The sequence below is a fragment of the Rattus norvegicus genome, chromosome 9 (assembly GCF_021556685.1).
Source record: "Rattus norvegicus strain SHRSP/BbbUtx chromosome 9, alternate assembly SHRSP_T2T, whole genome shotgun sequence".
Taxonomy (NCBI): domain Eukaryota; kingdom Metazoa; phylum Chordata; class Mammalia; order Rodentia; family Muridae; genus Rattus; species Rattus norvegicus.
This window is the reverse complement of record NC_141542.1, coordinates 97911620-97927659: the sequence shown is the minus strand read 5'-3', so window position 1 is coordinate 97927659 and position 16040 is coordinate 97911620. Positions and strand designations below refer to the sequence as shown.

The 16040-nt window shown below is 39.8% G+C and overlaps 1 pseudogene; it reads left to right on the top strand.

Moving 5' to 3' along the window:
* Positions 1-5407: 5407 nt before the first annotated feature.
* On the top strand, positions 5408-9730 carry LOC148003806 (uncharacterized; annotated as a pseudogene).
* Positions 9731-16040: the final 6310 nt, after the last annotated feature.

Sequence of the window (16040 nt, the reverse complement as noted above, 5' to 3'; positions counted from 1 at the left end):
TTCTCTCTTTCTAACCTGACAAATAGAACACTTTAAGAAAGAAGTAAACAGCATGACATCAGAACACAAGAGAACTTAAGTTTCTATCCAAGATCTACTACATTATATCTTCCAATGAAGATATTTTTCTTTTTTTAAATTATTTATTCATTTATTTATTTTTATACTTCAGATTTTATTCCTTTCCTGCTCCACCTCCTCCCAACTGTTCCACATCCCATACCTCCACAAGGATGACCCCACCCCACCCACCCCACCAGATCTCCAAACTTCTTGGGTACTTCAGTCTCTGGAGGGTTAAGTGAATCTTCTCTGACTGAACTCAGGCCCAGGTGTCCTTTGCTGTCTATGTGTTGGGGGTCACATATCAGCTGGTATATGCTGGTATATGCTGCCTGGTTTTGATCAAGTGTCTGAGAAATCTCAAGGGTTCCAGGTTAATTGAAACTACTGGTCTTCCTACAGGGTTGCCCTCCTCCTCAGTTTCCTCCAGCTTTTCCCTAATTAATCCAGAGGGGTCAGCAATTGCTATTCACCAGCTGAGTACACATATATGCATCTGATTCTTTCATCCTCTTGTTGGGTCTTTTGGAGGGCAGTCATGATAGGTCACTTGTGTGAATGCCCCCATAGCCTCAGTAATGGTGTCAGGTCTTAGGGCCTCTCCTTGAACTGGATCCCACTTCGAGCCTGTCACTGGGCCTTCTTTTCCTCAGGCTATTCTCCATTTCCATCCCTGCAGTTCTTTTCAGACAGGAAGAATTATGGGTCAGAGCTTTGACTGTGGGATGGCAACCACATCCCTCACTTGATGCCCCATCTTTCTGCTGGAGGTGGGTTCAATAAATTCCCCTTCTCCACTGTAGGACATTTCATATAGTTCATCTAGCTCCCCCCCCCACAATTTGTATCCTGGAATCTCTCACTTCCCAGGTCTCTGGTACATTCTAGAAGGTCCTCCCTACCTCCTTTGCCCCGAGGTTGAGGTTACCTGTTTCTATTCTTTCTGATGGCCCTCAGGACTTCAGTCCTTTTCCCCAACTCAATACCAGATCCTGCCTCCCCCATCCCACATCTTCTTTCCTTCCCAAGTCCCTCCCTCCATTCCTTTCACCCTCTTCCCTTGTGGTTGCTTTCTTCTCTCTCCCAAGTGGGTTTGAGGCATTCTCACTTAAGCCTTTCAGCTTGTTGTCCTAGTTCTGTGGACTGTCTTGGGTATTCTGTACTCTTTTTTTTGTGGCTAATATCCACTTATCAGTGAGTAAGCACCATGCATGTCCTTTTGGGTCTGAATTATCTCACTCAGGATGATATTTTCTAGTTCCATCCATTTGCCTGCAAAACTCTGGATGCCCTCATTCCTAAGAGCTGAGTAGTACTCCATTGTGTAAATGAACTATGTTTTCTGTATCCATTCTTCTGCCGTGGGACATCTGGGTTGTTTCCAGCTTCCTGCTATCACAAATAAGGCATAACATAGTGGAACATGTGCCTCTGTGGCCTGGTGGGGCATGCTTTGTGTATATGCCTAAGAGTGATATTGCTGGGTCTTTAGGTAGATCTGTTTCCAATTTTCTGAGGAACCTCCAAATTGATTTCCAGAGTGGTTGTACCAGTTTCCAATTACACCACCAATGGAGGAGTGTTCCTCTTTCTCCACCTCCTCGTCAACATGTGTTGTCAACTGAGGTTTTAATCTTGGGCCTTCTGACTGGTATAAGGTACAATCTCAGGGTCATTTTGATTTCCTTTTCTTCGATCACTGCAGACTTGGAACATTTATTTAGATGCTTCTCAGCCATTCAAGATTCCTCTGTTGTGAATTCTCAGTTTAGTTCTGTGTCCCATTGTTCAATTGGGTTGTTTGGTTTATTGGTGATTAGCTTCTTGAGTTCTTTTATGTATTTTGGATATTAGCCCTCTATCAGCAATGGGATTAGTGAAGATTTTTTCCAATCTGAATGCTTATTTTGTTATTGACTATGTCCTTTGTCTTACAGAAGCTTTCCAGTTTCATGAAGTCTCATTTATCAATTCTTGATCTTAGAGCTGGAGCCACTGGAGTTCTGTTTAGGAAATTTCCCCCTGTGTCAATGAGTTCAAGACTCTGTCCCACTTTCTCTTCTACTAGATTCAGTGTATTTGATTTTATGTTGAGATCCTTGATCCACTTGGACTTGAGCTTTTTGCATGGTGACAAATATGGATCTATTTTCATTTTTCTACATACAGGCAGCCAGTTATACTATGCTTTTTTTTTCCATTGTATATTTTTGGCTTCTTTGTCAAAGATCAAGTGTGTGTAAGTGTATAGTTTTATTTTTGGGTCTTCAATTCTATTCCATTGATCAACCTGCCTGTCTCTGTACCAATACCATGCAGTTTTTATCACTATTTCTCTGTAGTAGAGTTGAGTTTAGGGATGGTAATTACCCTAGCCATTCTTTCATTTTTAAGAATTGTTTTTGATATTCTGGTTTTTTTGCCTTTCCAGATGAATTTGAGAATTGCTCTTTCCATGTCTTTGAAGAATTGTGTTGAGATTTTGATGGGGATTATATTGAATCTGTAGATTGCCTTTGGCAGGATGGCCATTTTTACTACATTAATTCTGCCATGGGAGACCTCTCCATTTTCTGAGATCTTCGATATCTTTCTTGAGAAACTTCAAATTCATATCATAAAGATCTTTAATTTGTTTGGTTAGAGTTACACCAAGATATTTTATATTATTTGTGGCCATTGTGAAGGGAGCTGTTTTTCCAATTTCTTTCTCAGCCTGTTTATCATTTGTATTTATAACCAGTCATTTTGCTGAAGTCGATGGCCATAAAGGTACAAAAAGCCTACAGAACACCAAACAAATGGGACCAAAATAAAAAATCCTCTCATCACATAATAGTCAAAACACTAAACACAGAGAACAAAGAAAAAATACTGAAAGTTGCAAGGGAAAAGGCCAAGTAACATATAAAGGCAGAGCTATCAGAATTATACCAGACTTCTCTACGGCGACTATGAAGGCCAAAAGAGCCTGGTCAGAGGTCATGCAGTTTCTAAGAGAACAGAAATGCCAGCCCAGGCTACTATACCCAGCAAAACTCTAAATCAACATAGATGGAGAAATCAGAATATTCCAGGGCAAAACCAAATTCAAATAGTTTCTATCTACCAGACCAGCCCTACAGAGGATCCTAGAAGGAAAAATCCAATACAAGGAAGACATCTCTACCAAAAGAAAGACAAGATATTAAACACCTCACAAAAAGCCAAAAGGAGAAAAGCACAAGCATGTAAAGCTACCTAGAAAAACAAATATAACAGGAACCAACAGTCATCTATCTTTAATATCTCTCAATATTAATGGACTCAGCTCACCTATAAAAATACATAGCTAAGAGACTGGATCCAGCATTTTCCTTTGTACAAGAAATACACTTCAATAACCAAGACAGACACTATCTCAGAGTAAAAGATGGCAAAAGGTCTTTCAAGCAAATGGTCCCAAGAAACAAGCTGGAGTTGCCATCCTAATAGCCAATAAGAGACTTTCAACCAAAAGGTATCAAGTGTGATAAGGAAGGACATTTCATATTCATCAAAGGGAAAATCAACCAAGAGAAAGTCTCAATTCTGAACATCTATGCCCCAAATGCAAGGGTACCCACATTCATAAAATAACTTTACTAAAGCTCAAAACACATTGAATCCCACACAATAATGGTTGGAGACTTCAACAGCCCACTCTCACCAATGGATAGGTCATTGAAACAAAAGAAATTTTTTTCAATCACAGTTCTGGGCTGTATTTTCATTTATTTTTAAGTGGGTGAATATAACACACAACTTATGAGTTAATGTTAAGCATTTACTGTCAAGAAATGCTCTCTTTACTAATCTTCCACTGTTCAGTTAAAAAAGAAAAATAGTACCAAATAGATTAATATTGGACAAATCTTCCAAACATAGTTATGGAGAAAACAAATTGTAATATCATATTACACCATGAGCTGTTTCTGGTTAACACAAACTCACAAATTTAGCCTTGAAAGCATTTACTTGAATATGTGCACACATACATATGTATAAGAATATATGAATTGTCCAGCAAAAATTCTGAATGTTGTGCATAGATATTAAGCAGAACAGGATGTGGCACTTTGTGTGCTATATTCTTCCTCAGTTTTTGTATTCTGTGGTTACAAGTGTATGCATTCATGTGTTCTTCTTGTAGTAGATGAAGTATATGCTAATATTTCCATCCTTATAATGTTAAATATGGTATTTGTCTGACACAAAATTTCCCATCTTTGGATATTTGCTAGGACATAAAATTGTGCCTGAGCTGTGACAACCACTCAGAAAATGTTCATTAACTAAGTGAATGAATAACTTAAAAATACATGATGGAATACAGATACCAACACTCCAATCTATGAAAGCTGAATTTATGGGCTACACAGCCTTCTAGCAACCTAAAATCCAATACACATGGCTTGGATGAGGTTCCTGGAAACTCCCTTTTATTTTCTTCTACAATAGTATTTTCTTAGGGTTGTTATTCTCTTTGGAGACTGTAGTATTGTGGTCTATATTGGGGAGTTGGAGTCTGGTTTTTACAAACATGTTAAAGACAATTTAAACAACGTCATTTTCCATCAATAGTCTCATGGAAAGAATCTTTGGGAAGGGCTTCAATTCAGTTTCCTGATACTCCCTGTCAACTGGCATCACTCTAGAGGTGGTCATTAGAAGCCTCTCCTGAGGTATGTGGTCACCCATGTCTTGATGGCTAAACTGTAGAGGGCCGCTTTAAAATTTGCCACCACAAGATGGCGCTGGCTTCCACTGCGCCCCACGTGGAAGGCCAGGATAGCTTCTGCCATTACAAGATGGCGCTGGCCTTTGCCACGCCAGCCAACTTCCTTTCAGTAAGTTAACTGTATGCGCATGTGCAAGAGTGCCTTCGTCCCAGGTCTTTGCCCACTCCAGGGCGTGCCTAATGAGATCAAGGGTAAGCGACCAATCAGGTGTGGATGCAGCGCGCTAGGGTGTATATAAGCTGCGCCATGCGGGCGCGCGGGGCTCTCCTTAAGATTTCAATAAAAGTTTTTGCTACAGCAAGGACTCTTATGTCCCCGCGTGTTTTCTTGCCGGCGAGAGGTCGCATGTGGGACATTTGGTGCCGAGTACCCAGGACAAACGCCTCATCATTGCCGGCGCCAAGGGGGGCTTCCATTCACGGAAAGGGTCCAGAAGCTGTAGGAATTGAGGTAAGCTCCGAGAGACATGATAATTTCCGAATTGTTTGGTCTTGACCTATCTTATCTTTCTCCTTCTGCTGAGGGTGCTGTTGAGGCCTCTATTACATGGTAGTCTGAGGCCGGGAACGTTAGGAATTTGGCAGATGGTTAAGGATTGTTTAGGTAAAGACATTTTTCGTCCTATAATAGCAGCAGGCCAAGAGGCCCTGGACGAAATTCATGAAAGCATGTCAGAAACGGAGCATAGTGAAAGGTTGCAACGAAAAAATGATACTGATCGATCTCAAGCACCAGGCCCCTCTGCGGTCTTACCACCGTCAGAGGTGATAGTATGGGGAAAGGACGCCTCGGGGACAGTGGCCACCTCAGCTACTGAGGGAGGGACCCCTGCTAAGATTAAATTAAATAAACAGGGAAAGGAGGAGAAAACCCCGAAAAAAAGCCTTTATCCGGTAAAGGAGTTAGAGGTCTTGGGGCTTGATAGTTCAGAAACAGACGAGTTTGGCTCCTCTGAGGAAGAGGATTTAGAAGATGAGGCAGCTCGCTATGAAGAAGAAAGATATGGGCCTAGGTGGAGAGCCACTGTGAAGAAACCGAAAGTCATGGATCCTTCGTGGACAAGGCTGGTAATTTTGTTTATTTTTTTCTTTGTGTGGGAAGCCGTTACAGCAGTTAGGACAGGTCAAAGGGCCCTTACAGAACAACAAGAAAGTATGTCGGAGGGAGAAAAGGTCTCTAAAGAAAAAACGAAAAGAAAAGGAGATAAAAGGAACACAGTATTTTGGGAGAAAAATTTTGTCTTTCTGCTGGTAAAAGGTGTGATCAGGCTCTATAAGCTTTGCAGAGTCATACTGATTAGGCTTGATAGAGGCAGACCGCCTGAAAATTTATTCAGGAGAATCAAACAAAAAGACATCTCAATGTCCATGCACAGCTTGATGGAGTTAATGTAATTGGGTTGTGAGTGGAAATACTCAGGACTGTGTTTCACTTCCATACCATTTGTGAATGTCAATTGTGCTGCTCAGATATCTCATAATATATCTCAGTATCTTACAGGAATTGGGTTTCAACACGTTGATGGACTAGTCCAGGAATTGAGACAATCCATCGTCCATATCGACTCCACTCGAGTGGATAGTCACCGTGAACCATCTGGTTTTTTCCCTCTTTGTCTATTGTCTGTCCTTGGTGCACCAAGCTATCCATGTCTGTCAGTTTATGTCTGTGGTTTTTGTTTCTCGTTGTTTAAATGTTTTATGTTTCATGTTCAAAAGAAAAAATGGTAAAAACTTTATTTGCTGGTCGTTCACACCTTGATTTGGTTTTAACTCGTTTCAAAAGGGGACAAATGAATAAAAAAAACAGTTTCAATCAGGCCTTTAGAGCCCTGTACCTACAGCCAGGAGTTTAGGTTAGCTGGAGAAGCTGCCCAGAGGCTAAGCGTCTGCACGAGCTGATCTTAAAGGCGCCAGCAGCTTCTCAGCTTCTTTGGTACAAGAGCTGAGAGCTGTTTCTCTTAGAGAAATCCCTGACTTATTATTTGACTCAACAGGTGACAAGGTGCTTCTCTTAAAATCATAGCTTAAAAGGTAAAAATGGTCTTTGGTCTAAATATTAAAGATATGTGTAGCCACTTCAATTTTGTTTCTGATTGGTTTTAAATGTGTAAATATGCTCTACTTGCCTTGGTCATAGATTGTTGGCCTTTTTAGTTATTGGATGTGGTTAAAAAGGTATAATATTGGTAACAGAAAGTTAACATAAAACTGGTAATTTGGATAGAGTCATTCTAGACAACAAGTGGCATGAGCCAACCCAGGGAAACAGGTCTAAATTGAGATAATATTTTTATGGAATTCTTATCCTAGAAACCAGGCTTCTAAAAGAATTTAGGACAATGTCTCTTTGTTGAGGTACTGGAGACTACACCATCGTGCGTTCATATATAGGAATTGGCAGTCAAACTTTGTACTAGTTTGTTGGAGGTCGAGTTTTGCTTTCCAAAGTTGTGGTTTGCACTGAAGCTATCTGTATTTTGATGCTAATTCCACTGCCCCAAGGACAGCTGCCTAGTCATATACTCAGAACTCAGGTGACCTTGTGGTTGTGCTCTGGTGTTACAAGGAGAACTTAAAGATTGTGATTAAGGATTGCCAATGTTACATTTACTAACTCAAACTTATTTTTAATTAAGAAAAAATCAAACAGGTAGAGATTGTTACAAGATTTATGAAAGATTGATGAGGTTTTAGAACTTGTGAGAACATTACAGCCAGTCTGTTTACTCCTGCTGCCATTTCAAGATAGATTTAGAGGATTGATTTTGAGTTTTGATTCCGTGAGCTTGCTTATAGTTTTGGAGAGCCCATAAAGTGATGTCATTAGGAATGGCTAACGGCCTTGTGTTGTGTAATTTTGTTGCTTCTTCAATGTGAGAGGTAGGAACTTTGAATCTTTCAGTGTATATGGAAATTTTTACTACAAACCTTTGCTCTCAATATGAGCTTTAATATTTGGGGAGTAGCTGTTATACTATTCCAGAAAAGAATGTTGGAAGCTAATTTTAAGCTTCTAAGGATATGTTAATTGGCTAAGTACCTCACCCTACCAGAGGACTTAGGTCTTTGTTATGCACATTGGAGATAAAGCTTCAGCTGTGTTAATACAGAATTGTAGACTAGAGTCATGGAAGTATTTTAAAAAGAAACCTGGTGAAACATATCTTATTCCAAATAACAGTTAATTGGGTATTACAAAATACTGATATTTGGCCTATTACATATACAAATTTTTCAGGCAAAATTGATAATTTTACTCTTTGCATGCTTTTGTACTTCCTGTATATTTGTGCATACAACCCATAAGAAATGCGCTTAGTGTATTTATAGGTGGTTCATCTAATGAAAAGGCTACATGTATGATTGGATCACTTGTTTATTCTCTTGAGTTTCTATTGCTTCAACACAGATTATTAAATTCTGTAGTTTAGCCACTGTTTCTAAATCAAGCTTTCAAGTCACATACTGATAGCCAATGTGTGGCTTGTGGTTTACAATTGATTTCAATTACTTAATGCTTTATTAGAGACAGGTTTTCTACTTAAAATCAATGAGTGATTTCAGTGTGAATGTCTGACAACTCACTGTCCTTTCAGTGCCCTGGCTCAGACAACTAAACAAAACCATAGACCCAGCTCTTTGAAAATGGTAATGGAGTTGATATGAAAAGAGGAAGACTCCATTTGCTTGCTTTCAATTCCCAGCCTCACCCTGCCAGTTCAGGGATTTCCAGTACGACTGAATCTGGACAATATTTACAGGATTTGGCATTTCTAATTAATGCTTATGTTTAGGTGAATATAGTTTGTGAGGTGCTAGAGAAATGGCTTAGTGGTTAAGAGCACTAAGTACTGTTCCTTTATAGGACATTTAAGAACTCAAACTGGATTGCCTGGGCTCTTTAGCAAGGGAGGACAATGATACCAGACAGATTATAGGCCTTACATAGGAACAATTAGTCAAAACAATCTCATTCTTTATATATCCAAAACAATAATGCTGGAGACAATAATTTGGTATACAAGTCAATTTATAAATACAAGTGCTCAGTGTCCTCAATTTAATCCTTGAGGACTTACCTTAATAAATAATATCCTTACTATATCTTAATAAATGAATATGGGGGAGTTATCCCTGTATGCTAAATAATGCTCGTTTTATTTCAATTTTAAAATTTGGATGCCAAGGTTTATGGCACCCTACAACTAGGCATACTTCTGCCTAGGTGAAATAGAGAGATCCACATATTGACATGATCCTGTCCAGATATTTTATATGGGGAAGAGAGAATGTTTGTGTTTTTTCTACAGGATGCTACAAGAGTGTGCCAGCTGCCTGAGTGGTTGCTGAGACTTGCTGATCCTGGTTACATGAAGATTCAGCTCTCGTGGTTCGGGTCCCTGGAGTCATCCCTCTGCCCCGAGAGGAAGATGGAAGATTCCCCCCTCATCCTTTGTCATCACAGGGATTTTGCCATTGCTGCAGTCAGTGTTACCGCTGCGTGTGTCCCGTCCCACTATGGCCCGCTCTCTGACCCTCTGTGCACTGCTGCTTGCTGGAGAAGAGTGGACTCCAGCCGTTGCTGCCCCCCCTCATTCCCTGGTGACTCTTGCTGCCTTAACAGGTCATTTTACAGACTGTAGCTTCACAGGAATGCCACCTGCGTAAAGCTTCTGTGGACTGTGGAACTCTGCCCTGGTTGTACAGATCTCAGACATGGTTCCATTGTCTGCTGGTTGTTCGAGAGAAAAATGACTGATCCTGAACTGTCCTGGAAAAGACCTTGACACTTTCGCTGCTATTGTAGCAGCCATTACTGCTGCAGACATTGTGGCTGCAGTGTCTGGAGTTATCCTTTCCCAATCTATTGTTAGACAAGCACAGTGGGTGAACTTTCTAGAGTAGTTGCTAACAATTGGGGATTCTAAAATTTTATTATAGGAGCGGCTTGACTACGACCCTTGGTGGTAACAGCTGAGGTGAACCAGATGAGGTGTCCACTACTTATCGGGAGTGGCTCTGTTTGGTGCAGCCCTATGCTGTGGATTAGTGTTCATGCTATGGTTGATTTGCAAACTCAGATCTCAACAGAAACGTGACAAGGCCGTTATCACTCAAGCACTTGTGGCCATTATACTAGGGGCCTCCCCTAGAATTTGGTTATCTATGCTTAGGAATTAGTCGGTATCTGAGTTCTCTGCTCTTGCACCCCATGGATCTGTGGATCCATTGCACTGGGATGAGAGAGACTCTCTCTCGGTATCTGAGTTCTCTGCTCTTGCACCCCATGGATCTGTGGATCCATTGCACTGGGATGAGAGAGACTCAATGATCCTTTGATCAGCCCTTCCACATCGCTGAGGTTTCCTCATTTCACACGATAGGGTGATCATGATTTGTTATAAAATAAATGATTTGTGGTAAAATAAATAAATAGGGGGATGTAGAGGGTCGCTTTAACATTCGCCACCACAAGATGGCGCTGGCTTCCACTGCGCCCCACGTGGAAGGCCAGGATAGCTTCCGCCATTACAAGATGGCGCTGGCCTCCACCGCACCAGCCGACTTCCTTTCAGGAAGTTAACTGTGTGCGCATGTGCAAGAGTGCCTTCATGCCAGGTCTTTGCCCACTCTGGGGCGTGCCTAATGAGATCATGGGTAAGCGACCAATCAGGTGTGGATGTGCCGCTCAAGGGTGTATATAAGCCACGCCATGCGGGCGCGCAGGGCTCTCGTTAAGATTTCAATAAAAGTTTTTGCTACAGCAAGGACTCTTATGTCCCCGCGTGTTTTCTTCCCGGCGAGAGGTCGCGCGTGGGACACTAAACCTCAGCTTTGTATGTCTCACCCTTTAATTCCTGGCTCTATCACTTATGATCTTTATCTGCTATTACTCTTCTTCTTGATATTCCTACTAACCACTATCCTGGGAGGAGAAATGTGAACATACTGCCATTCATACTGTTTGGAGATGATTGGGAACATCTGGTCTTAAATGACTACTCAGATGGAAACTTGATCAATAACCAAGAACAGAGCCAGCATCTGAATACAGACCAGCCGTCTCAAAGCCTGACAACTACTACATAGTGTTTAAGCAAATAAATATGCTTCAAATTGAATAAGGTCTCAAGTATTCAACAGTACTGTGATGAAGACTTGCAAATGCTCATGATCTAATTAAGAGCCCAGTAATGTCAATGCTGTGGGGCTATAGCACATGTACAAAATTTTTGAATACACCAACTTCAGGTCAAGAAGTACCACTATATGATATCATATGCTTTGCTGTCTACTCTTAAAGATAACGCCACTGACATCTGAGAGGGTCAATGACAGCCAGGAGTATCACACCTGTGAGACAGGTATGTTTTGAACTTATTCAATGTAAACTATTCTATCCCATCAGTCATTTTTATTAAGGTGCAAAAAAATTGTTCACCACAGTCTCTTTTTAATCACAGTTAACCAAGAAACACTAATTCCTGTTTGATTCAACAAATATGTTTGAGGCCCAGCATTATTTTAGGCATCTTTTGTATCAGGCTGAGCATAGAAACAAAACTGCGTCTAGATTAGTTAAAGAATTAACGGAAGATGTGCATATAATCAAAGGAAAATTTATTGCCAGCTTTAAATATGGAGTACTCTTTCTTGGCCCCTACACAACACTGAAGCTCTTATTTAAGTTTTTATTCAGCTCATGACAAGTACATGCCATATGGTTTCCTAATCCTCATTTGCAAGTTCTTTATGAAGGCTGAGGAAGGATGAACTATCCAAGGAAACATAGTCTATGTCATAGTAGGTGCTTGAATCTAAGCATATATAACACCAGCTCTCATTTTCCAGGTTTTGTAACTTGGAATTAAAAAGCAAGAGTTTAGAGCTAGGAGCTTCATCTCTTGGTTCTGAAAGGTCAAATTTAGCAGAAGTAGCCTATTACCCAATTTTCCATTCCAGGTGCTTGCTTTCTGGGCTTGTGATCAGAAAATTCAAGAGAGCACAGCTTGCACCAGAACAAACCTGGTCCTTGACCAGTAGCTTATAAACACTATTTAGAGCTTGTGTTCCTAGTGGTGTCTTAGCTGAGAACAGTTTGGCCTCATCTAGGAAGCCACAACCATGTGGAAACAACAACATGCTACCTCTGGCAGTTTGAATAAGAAATCCCTCCATAAGCTCATACATGGACCAGTTGGTTCTCAGATCATCACATTGTTTAAAGAGGTTATAGAATGTGTCGAACCAAGAGCCTTGCTGGGGAAGTATGTAACTGGGAGTGGGATTTGAAGGCTTATGTGTCTGTCATATTCTTGTTCTGTCCTTCTGCCACCCCCACATTGTCTTCCTGTAGGTAGATGTCATTATGCAAGTGAAGGCAGGAACAGGATAAAATGAGGCTTGTCATTGGATGAGAAGGAAGGATGAGTGGGACAAAAGTTTTAGAGGAAGAAAAGGCCAGAGCAAGGAGGAAGCAGTCGAGAGAACATAGTGGCGGATGTTAAGATCCCTCTCTCTGCACATATTACAGGTTGTTATGACTATTCTTAAGGGATGGATGAGTACAGGATTTTGCATTGTCTAGATGGGCAAATTATATCTTATCTAGGTGGGTAGTTTATATCTTTATCGGTTGGTTGTAAGTTTATTGTGTGGACATATTGTGGATTGAGAATTTAACATTTAAATCTGACAGTTGGGTTACAGTTTGTTGAGCTTTGATTTTACCAGGTAGCTGGAACCAGAGAGTTTGTCCCTAGCAGAGAGTTATTAATCTGAGATGAATTAGCACTCATTCGAATGACCCACTGGAGCCGGAACTAGCGACCACCAGGATAAGCAAAGGAACCGGTTCCGCCACGTTTTATTATTTTACCACAACAACATTTCTCTCTCTCTCTCTCTCTCTCTCTCTCTCTCTCTCTCTCTCTCTCTCTCTCTGTTCCTCTTACCTTCTCTCCATTTCTCTATGTATCTTCTTCCTTCCCTCTCTTTTGTTCTAACCTTCTCTTTCATCTACCTGACACATACCACGTGCACATAAGAAGTTGCATATCTATTTACAAATGTTACCAACACACTGATACTATTATAATAGTGAGCATTATGTTCATTATGGTCTATAAATATTTACATGGTGGGTTGTAGGTGCACATTCCTCTGGCTATAGTGTTAGTACTTTGTTTAGATTCATGAGACATGTTTGACATAGTTGAGAAGCTAAATGAATACCAGTGGGAAGCATGAGTGTGTGTGTGTGTGTGTGTGTGTGTGTGTGTGTGTGTGTGTGTGTGTGATATTTGATTTGATCTTTTGGAGACAGGTCTATTTCTATGGGGGAGGTTGGTAGGAAGCCCACTTCTCAAATGAGAAGATGTCAAACTAGTGGCAGTTCTACTGCCTCTGCCTCCAAGTTCTTGGATTTCCAGGCAAGAGCAACTACATAGTATGTGTCTTCTTTGGGGTAAATTGTAGTTCCCATAGCAGTTATTCAAATACACAACATTCATCCCTGTGGAATGAAATCACTCAGATTTTACACTAATTAGGAGTGGTAGAATGCAGGAGATTATGTTTCACAGCACTTTAAAATGTGTCCAACATTCTATTTAACAGCATAAATTTTGCAAATACAAACAAAACAAAAGAAAAACAAAAAAACAAAACGACAACAATAACAAATAGAGGATTGCCAAATGCTATTGACTCAGATATCGGATCTCCCATGAATTTTATCCTTGCTAATAAAGGCAATCAAGAGAATCTTCTAATAAATCCACAAGTATTGGAGAAGTTCTAAGGAGTTGGATAGGGATTGGATGCTGGGACACAGGGGACTTCCATCCTTTATTCTTCCTCTATCAGTTTCAAACTGAGCAGCCAAGTAACCCAGGATCTCTGGCAAGTCATATCTCCACTATGAATATCATTTGGTTTATGAAACACATCCATTTTATGCATGTCGTTTTCTAGGAAGCCAAACTTTATAAACGCACAAATTGTGTTCTAATTAATGACAAACAATACATAATCAGAGATAACCTATTAAGAACATTCCATAGATATAGACTCTCCCTAGAATATGTTATTAGTCCATTTATCTGAAGGGCTAGCTGTCACACTGATGAGGCAATTAGATAGGGCAATTTGCATTCTTTCTTTTCCCAGAGTACAATCCCATTAAACAATGAATGAACTGTTGTTGATGGGTTGACTTAACTTTTTTCTTGCATACCAAATAAAATAAGTGGAAATTATATAACCAGTATCAGATATATGGACAAGTGCTTTGAATGTAAAATAGATCTTTATATATAGGAAATATGGAATCAGACACCAAAATGGTAGCTTTTTTCTGTTTCTTTCTTTCTCTCTCTCTTTCTTTCTTTCTTTCTTCCTTTCTTTCTTTCTTTTTTCTTTTTGTAAATTGAGCTCAGTTTTCATCCATTCACCTAACTCTGTTATTTGCTTATCGATGGTGATCTTGGCCAGCTGGTTTGTTTTAGAGCTAGAACACGTGCTTCAGGATGAGGCTTTAAAATCTACAATATATTTACTTTTTCACTGATACTTGATATGTAAAGAAGCTTTAGCTAGAAGATGAGATAACAGATGAAGATTATGTCTCTCATCCTTGCTGAATCTATTCTAAATTATCAGTCCATACCAAGATGAATACTAGCTTATTTTGGAAGGAATTGTCTGTTCCATACTCTTTCCAAGCTTCTGGTAGCTTCCTCAGTCCTTAGTTTTCCTTAGATCATAAATGTATCTCTACAATATCTGCCCATATTGTCTTATAGCTGTATATGACAACTTACTGTGACTATATGATTTTTTATGTCATTCATCTTTCTAGAAAGATACCTGTTTGTTATCAAGATTTTTAACAATTTCTAAGTAAAGATTTCATCTCAAGAACTCTGAATACATTCACAAAGAATATGTACTTGTACTTCCAACGCCATAAGAATGGATCAATTTATATTCTTCTACATGATTACTTAAAGTTGAACCAGCACCATTTGTAGAAAATGCTATCTTTTTTTTCTACTGGGTGGTTTTAGCTCCTTTGTCAAAGATCAATTGACAATAGGTGTGTTGGTTCATTTCTTAGTCTTCCATTCTATTCCATTGATCTACCTGTCTGTTTCTGTACCAATACCATACAGTTTTTATCACTATGCTCTGTAAAACAGCTTAAGGTCAGGGACAGTGATTCCCCCAAAAGTTCTTTTATTGTTGAGGATGGTTTTCACTGTCCTGGGATTTTTGATATTCCAAATGAATTTGCAAATTGCTCTTTCTAACTTTATGATGAATTGAGTTAGAATTTTGATGGGAATTGCATTAATTAAATCTGTAGGTAGCTATTAACAAGATAGCTATTTTTGTAATAATAATCCTGCCAATCCATGAGCATGGGAGGTCTTTCCTTTTGCTGAGTTTTTCAATTTTGTTTTTCAGAGACCAAGGACCTCCACATAAAACCAGATATATTCAAACTAATATAAGAAAAACTGGAGAGGATCCTCAAACTGAGGAAAATTTCCTGAACAAAATACCAATGGCTTAAGCTCTAAGATCAAGAATCAACAAATGGGACCTCATAAAACTGCAAAGCTTCTGTAAGGCAAAGGACACTGTCATTAGGACAAAACAGCAACCAATAGGTTGGAAAAATATCTTTACCAATCCTACATCTGATAGAGGGCTAATATCCAAAATATACAAAGAACTCAAGAAGTTATACTTTAGAGAGCCAAATAACCCTATTTAAAAAAATGCGGTTCTGAGCTATACAAAGAATTCTCAGCTGAGTAATACTGAATGGCTGAGAAGTTCCTAAAGAAATGTTCAACATCCTTAGTAATCAGGGAAATGCAAATCAAAACAACCCTGAGATTCCACCTCACCCGAGTCAGAATAGCTAAAATCAAAAACTCAGGTGACAGCAGATGCTGTTGAGGATGTAGAGAAAGAGGAACACTCCATTGTTTGTGGGATTGCAAACTGTTCCAACCACTCTGGAAATCTGTCTGGAGGTTCTTCAGAAAAGGTTGGAACCCCAAGTGTAGGGGATTGTTTGGGGGATAAGTGGATGGATGGGGAGGGGAACACCCTTATTGAAGGGGAGGAGGAGGGGCTAGGCAGCTTATGGATTGGAAAACTGTAAAGGGAATAACATTTGAAATGTAAATAAGAAATATCC